A 7,659-nucleotide genomic window follows, 5' to 3' on the forward strand; every position below is an offset into this window, starting at 1 on the left:
AAAAAAATAATCTATTAAAAATTAAATTAAATTTATTAATTAATTTATTAATTGTAGTTTATTAAAGTATAATTTATCAAAAACTTAGTAAAAACCGACCACATGCCGACCACATGTGGTCGATTTTTCTGTTATTTAAAAAAATTAAAAACAACTTTTAACCCGACCCGACCCACCCAATCCCCAAATAAAGAAAAGGAAAAACGGGAATCAGCTAAATCCCTAACTCAAATTCTCTCCAATTCTTTCAAAAATTCTTTCACTCTCAAAGTTTGTCACGCCAGGACGATCACTTTAATTCGGGTAAGATCTCAAATTGTTCTTATTGGATAGTAAGGTCGATTAGGGTTATTAATCTTAGTTCGTATTTGTATAAATATGGTAAGTTATGGTGTACGATTATGTTATTTTTCCTAGAATTGATTTCGAACCAAGTAAATCAAATAACTTGTAGTAGAATCCCAAACTTGAACCAATAAAGTTTACTGTTCTTAGTTCTTGATGACGTTTCTGTATTATTAGGTGTTCATATGTCATTATATATGCTATAAAACTAAATACTGCATTAACTCTCTCCTATTTCCAATACTTAAACATGAATGTAGCATAGAGTAGATGGGTATTTTGGAGAAAATTGCAGTAGTCTGTCTTTTAATTTGCTAAGATCATCATTTTCGATAGTGTAGCTTCCTGTGAGAAAATCAAGAAGTAGATTGAAGCTGCCATTTTGAAATATCAAGACATTAAGGAAAATATCAAAGGTAAGTTGACATAGTGAATCCGTGTGGGGCCTTGTGCGATTCACTATTGTTGTTTTCTTCCTTTTATTGTTCATATTGAAGTCTAGTGAAGCCGTGTGTGGCCTTGTGCGATTCACTAGAATTGTTCTTGACATTTTGTTGTTGCTTGTTTCTTGTACTGTCAACATGATCTTATATCATTTCTTGTTTTGAATGTGATTTGTTCGGTCACTTAGTCACTTGAAAATGGTTAAGTGTAGGGACTTTAAAGGGTATTTTGTTGTTTTGAATGCGATTTGTTAGGTCACTTAGTCACTTGAAAATGGTTATGTGTAGGGACTTTAAAGGGGAATTATTTGTCAAGAATGTGGTTTGTTCGGTCACTTAGTCACTTAAAAATGGTTAAGTGTAGGGACTTTAAAAGGAAATTATTTGTCACGAATGTGGTTTGTTCAGTGACTTAGGTGGTTGAAAATGGTTAAGTGTAGGGACTTTAAAGGGCAATTATTTGTCAAGAATGTGATTTGTTCGGTCACTTAGTCACTTGAAAATGGTTAAGTGTAGGGACTTTATAGGGTATTTTGTTGTTTTGAATTCGATTTGTTAGGTCACTTAGTCACTTGAAAATGGTTTAAGTGTTGGTACTTTAAAGGGGAATTATTTGTTTTGAATGCGATTTGTTAGGTCACTTAGTCACTTGAAAATGGTTAAGTGTAGGAACTAATTAGCTGAATTTGATTGAATGCATAGATGGATCCTGATTATAGCTGGATATATCGCCGGAATAATGATAATAGAATGGGTATTAGGGAGGAATTTGTTGAAGGTGTGAAAAGATTTGTTGATCATGATAAGACACTTAAAGTTTGGACACGTTTTCGGGTTATTCGTTGTCCTTGTGTTAGATGTGATGGTATAAATCTTGTTGGTGAAGAAGATGTAAAGGAACATCTTTATAGAAAGGGGTTTTACGAGAACTTTTTAAAAGTGCATGGTATTCATGGTGTTGTAGCGCAAAATAACTTTGTTGTTGGAGAAAGTAGTAGGTCTGAAAGGCATAATGAATAGCAAGATATTAGGATGACATAAATGTTGCACGATGCTTTTGAGATGCAACAGGGGTTAACTTAAGGGAAAATGTTGAACATGTTCCTAATAGTGAAGCGGGGAATTTCTACAATGAATTGCATGCTGCTAGTCATCCTTTTTTAATGATTGTTTGCACTCTCGTTTGTCTGTTGCTGTTAGATTATTAAGTATTAAATTTGATTGAAATATTGCGGAAGGAGGAATAGACTCAATTATAGATTTTATTAAAGAGTTAGTTGACCCCGACTTGGAGGTTCCTGATTCTTTCTATAAGACAAAAAGATTGGTGTCAAAGTTAGGTCTATCCTCGGTTAGAATTGATTGCTGTGAAAATGGCTACTTGTTATACTTTAAGGGGGATGCTAACCTAGAGTTCTGTAAGTTTTGTCAGCACTCTCGATATAAACGTGGTTCTACTAGAAATAAAATTATTGTTAAGGTGATACATTATTTACCTCTTATACCAAGCTTTAAGATACATTATTTACCTCTTATACCAAGGTTTAAGAGGTTGTATGATTCAAACAGCTCAGCTCCTCATATGAGATGGCACAGTGAAAATAGAAGGTCCACTGGTGTTATGTGTCATCCATCTGATGGAGAGACTTGGAAACATTTTGATGCAACTTATTCGAATTTTGTAGTTGAGCCACGAAACAATCAATTGGGATTATGTGCGGATGGTTTCTCTCCTTTTTTAGTTGGTGGTGCGTCATATTCATGTTGGCCTGTATTTGTCACTCTTTATAATCTTCCTCCTGAATTGTTGATGACTAGTCCCTATATATTTCTGAATTGTATTATTCCTAGCCCGTGTAATCCAAAAAGTAAAATAGATGTCTATTTGCAATCATTGATAGATAAACTTCAAATTTTATGGCATGAGAGGGTTGTAACTTGGGACATATCTCTTGAATAGAATTTTAATCTGCGCGCATATCTAATATGGACTGTTAATGATTTTCCTACTTATGGAATGTTGTCTGGGTGGATGAAAGCTTGAAAGCTGGCTTGTCCATACTACATGAAAAAAATAAAATCTTTCACATTGAGACATAGCAGGAAAAATTCATGGTTTGATTGTCATCGTTGTTTCCTGCCACCTGAGCATGAATTTAGGAGAATCAAGAATGTATTCAGGAGGAATGGAAGGGAACATGATGGTCCACCTCCTAGGTTGTCTGGTCATGACATCTGAGAAATAGTTCAGGATTTGCCCAAAGCCAGCGAGGAACAATTGTACAGGCTTGATGGATATGTCATTTCGCATAACTGGACAAAGCAAAGTATATTTTGGGAGTTTGAATATTGGCCAGATAATTTACTTAGACATAATGTTGATGCCATGCATACTGAGAAGAACTACTTTGACAACTTGTTTAACACAGTTATGGATGTCACCGGCAAAACAAATGATAATCCTAAGGCCAGACATGACTTACCAGATTATTGCAACCGCAGAGAATTACACTTACAGCAGGGGCCCAACGGTAATGTTCTAAAGCCCAAGACTTGTTTTACATTCAAGTTGGACCAAAAGCGACAAATATGTGAGTGGGTTCAAAGTTTGAAGATGCCCGATGGATATGCCTCAAATTTAGGAAAGAGGGTTGATATGACACAAGGAATCTTGCATGGAATGAAAAGTCATGATTGTCATATTTTCATGGAACAATTACTTCCAATTACTTTTATTGGTTTTCCTGAAAACATATGGAAACCAATAGCAGAGATCAGTTTGTTCTTCAAAGACTTATGTGCTAGCCATTAAAAGAAGAAAATCTGGTGCAAATGAAAAGTAATATTGTCGTTATCACCAACAAGCTGGATAAGATTTTCCCGCTAGCGTTCTTCGATGTGATGGAACATCTTCCCATTCACCTTGTGCATGAAGCTCGGCTAGGCGGTCCAGTCCAAACTAGGTGGATGTATCCATTCGAACGGTAAGCAGTTGCAACATATTTAAATTCATAGATATCTTTTTTATATATAGTAAACGTCTAACCTTACTATTGTACAAGGCAATAGAAAAATTAAAAAGGGGGACCAAAAACAAACATAGGGTGGAAGGCTCTATAGTTGAGGCATATCTTACAAGAGAAACTTCTTAATTTTGTTCATACTACTTTCGTTATGAAGTTGCTTATTCAAGAAATCGTCTGAATCGTCACCAGGACGATGTGAATGAGCCTCATTTGCAACCGATATCAATTTTCAATAAATCTGATTGTAAGGCTAAAAAGACCATACCTCTCCGGCTCACTCCCATGGAGCAAAAAATAGCAACTTTGTATGTCTTACTTAATTGCTCGGAAATTGAGCCATTTCTGAAGTAAGGAGATTAAAATTTTAACATATCTTATTTGTTTACTCATTCCATTAAAGAAACTAATTGTGTTTCCCATATTTGATTTTCAGTTCATTTAAGACTCAATTCTACGAAAATCAAGTGTATGCATCCTTTTCAACATGGTTTAAAAATGAGGTTCGTAAGTGTATTATTATTTCTACAAAGTTTAAACATTTACACATTCCTCAACTAAAATATATATAATATATATATATATATATAATATTTTTAGGTACACCATTCACCAAATGCAGCCGCATACGATCAGATTTTGAGAGATATTTCTTTGGGTCTAGTTGAAACTAATGCAATGTCACATACAAAGTGAATGAGTTTAATTTTTCCACTGAACAACACTCCAGAGCAAGGAAAACAAACAATAGTGGTGTTCGGTTTAAGGGTGATGATGATGTTGATTACTTTGGCATCATACACGAGATCTTAGAACTGGAGTATGTTGGTTACCCAATAAAAAAATCATCCTTTTTCGATGTAAGTGGTCTGATCCAAGCACAACAGGCACAAGAGTACATAAGGAGCACAACATCATTGAAGTGAAGCACAATAGGTCATATCCTATTTACGATCCATTTGTGCTAGCGCAAAATGCTAAGCAAGTGTATTATGCTTTTCATCTGTTGCGCAATGACAAGTCTGATTGGTGGGCTGTAATCAAAACAAAGCCTATAGGATGGGTGGAAGTTGAGAATGTGCTGGAGACTGCGTATCAAAATGAAATGCAGATTAATCACCAGCTAGTGGACGTTGAATTAGTAGATGATTTGAATCACCCAAAAAATATATTAAAAGAAGTTAATATTACGAAAGAAGCAACTGGGTGGGTAGGAGATGAGGAAACCTCCAAAGAGGGTGAATGGTTTAGTGGAGAGTCTTCAGAAGAGGAGGATTAGTTGTATAGGTTGTATTTATTATGTATTGATGTCTTTATGCTTTGTACTATATATATAACTTTATGTTTCTTGTTTAAGATTGATATGTAATATACTTTTTAAGTTTGTTGTTTCCACTTTTCCGTGATTTGTATAGTAACTTCAAATTAGTTACTTAGAATGTTTTCTTATATATATATATATATATATATATATATATATATATATATATATATATATTCATATTGTATGAACTAACTACATGTTAATTTAACTTAATTTAGATGTCAGGAAGAGATGACAGAGGTAAGGGAAAAGTTGATACGACGAAACCAGAAAAAAAAAGGCAACTTTCGTCTTATATACGGTCGATCGGTATTCATATATCTGAGGGTCGGTTAGCTGACACGCTAGCACGACCCTCATATTCTAGGTCGTCCGTGGATTCTATACCTACTCCTACGTATGTGGGGCCACTACCTGGGTCTTCACCGACTCATCCGGCCCCTATGACCATTCCATCGCCAGTAGAGTACTTTCGGACTGCAACTGGCCCCTCCAGGCATCAACCATCATTGATACCCTCCTGTAGCAGTCACGCAGCTACGCACTGTGATTCTGCTAGATCTATTAGGTTTTCAGATCTTCAGCTGGGAGGCACTCCATCTGGTTCTTCAGATCTGCCCACGCCAGTGCATCCACCATCAGTTACTAGGCAGCCAGGAAACTTAGATGATTCTGGGAGGATTTATCTTGCTACAATTGCGAAAGGGTAAGATTTATAAATATAATAATGTTACACATTTTTTAATTACTATATTATTATGCTCTATGAAATTACTGTTTGATCTTGTCTTCTAGGATTAACCCGGATGCTGGACTTGGACATAGGGCGCGAATATACATTGGTCGATACTTCAACGACTTCTGGACCAGCTGGCAAAAGGTACCAGAACTTGACAGGGATAGAATGTTTGATGAATTTAAGGTAAGGATTTAACTTATTGACTACTTATTGACACTTTGGTAGAACAACACATTGATTATCATATTTTTGTTGTAGAAATTTTACTGGTGGGATGATGAAAATACATTTCTTATAAAGAAGAACTTTATGCAAAGATGTAGAGGCAGATTTAAAGATCTCTTGGATTATGCCTGACAAAACATGGTTAAACCTACGTGCATGCCTGAACCCGCATGGAATCGGTATCTTATATATTGGAATAGAGATGAATTCAAATTGTTGAGTGAAAAGGAAAAGAAAGACCGGACATCATCCAAGGGTGGCTCCCTACATACTGCGGGTGCCAGAAGTACTCTTGCTGTGATTCAAAAAATGGTATGTAACTTTACAGTTTTAATTATTTATTTCTATTAAAATTTTATTATTATTTGAACATCGATAATTTTTTCATATGCAGGAAAAAGAACAGGGTAAGAAAATACCACATGATGTGATATACGTTGAGAATCATGTGAAGAAAAAAAGAACCCGAATGATGAAGCTGTCTGGGTTGAAGCTCGTGCAAAATTTGAACATGTAAGAAACAAATTCTGAATTTATGAATTTTTTTCTCAAAGTTGATATTATTCAGTTATAACTACTTTAATATTTTTTTACTTTTAGTATTAACTTTACTTTGAATATAGGACGAATATATGTGCCTTGTTGGTGCGTATCGTAGTAGTCAGCCACTTAAAAGTCATGGTAACCCAATTCCCAAATATGTCGAGGTGGAGTTATGGACAAAAGTTGAGAGTACTGCAAATAGAGTCCATTTGGCCGGATACCACAAGGACTATTTTAGCGATAATGTTAGGTGTTCGTCCAGCCCTGCATACCCGAGCTCTTCAGTTGATAGTGAGACAACTGAAAGACTACAAACTACAGTTTCTCAGCTCACTCAATAACTTGCTGCACAGAATGAGAGGGAGAAGAAGAGGGTGAAGGCAACAACATCATAATTCAAGAAGTTGCAGCAGCAGTTGAGCACTTTTATTCAGACAGTGGGGGTTATTCCTCCATGTCCTGGTGATGCAGCTCGGGCTGCAAAGGGTTTAAGCCCCCTGGATGATTTCTTCACGGATGAGGATATGGACGACGAAGACGATGACGAACTAGATAATGAGGTTTAGTTTTTTTTTATGTGTGTTGTACTTTGAATTTAGACATTTTGATGATTGAAACTGTTGTTGTATTTTCGTACTCAGTTTTCTTGGACACTTTATATGTATTGTTCTCTTTACAAAGTCTTTATATTTGATTTTTTTTGTTATTGCTGTTGTATGTATTTGATTCGATACTGCAATGTTGCTTTGTTGCATGTTGTAATTGGGTCTGAAATTTTTATTTTTTTTGAAAATTCACATAAATACCGACCACAGTGGTTGGTTTTTCAAAATTTTCTTTTGGAAAAACCGACAAAAAGTGGTCGGTTACTCCAATTTTTCTTTTGAAATAACCGACCACAAGTGGTCGGTTTTGTAATAAATAAATTAATTAATTTATTAATGTACCGACCATATGTGGTTGATTTATTATTAAATTTATTTATTTATTTATTACAAAATCGACCACTTGTGGTCG

The sequence above is a fragment of the Capsicum annuum genome, chromosome 1 (genome assembly GCF_002878395.1).
Source record: "Capsicum annuum cultivar UCD-10X-F1 chromosome 1, UCD10Xv1.1, whole genome shotgun sequence".
Lineage (NCBI taxonomy): Eukaryota > Viridiplantae > Streptophyta > Magnoliopsida > Solanales > Solanaceae > Capsicum > Capsicum annuum.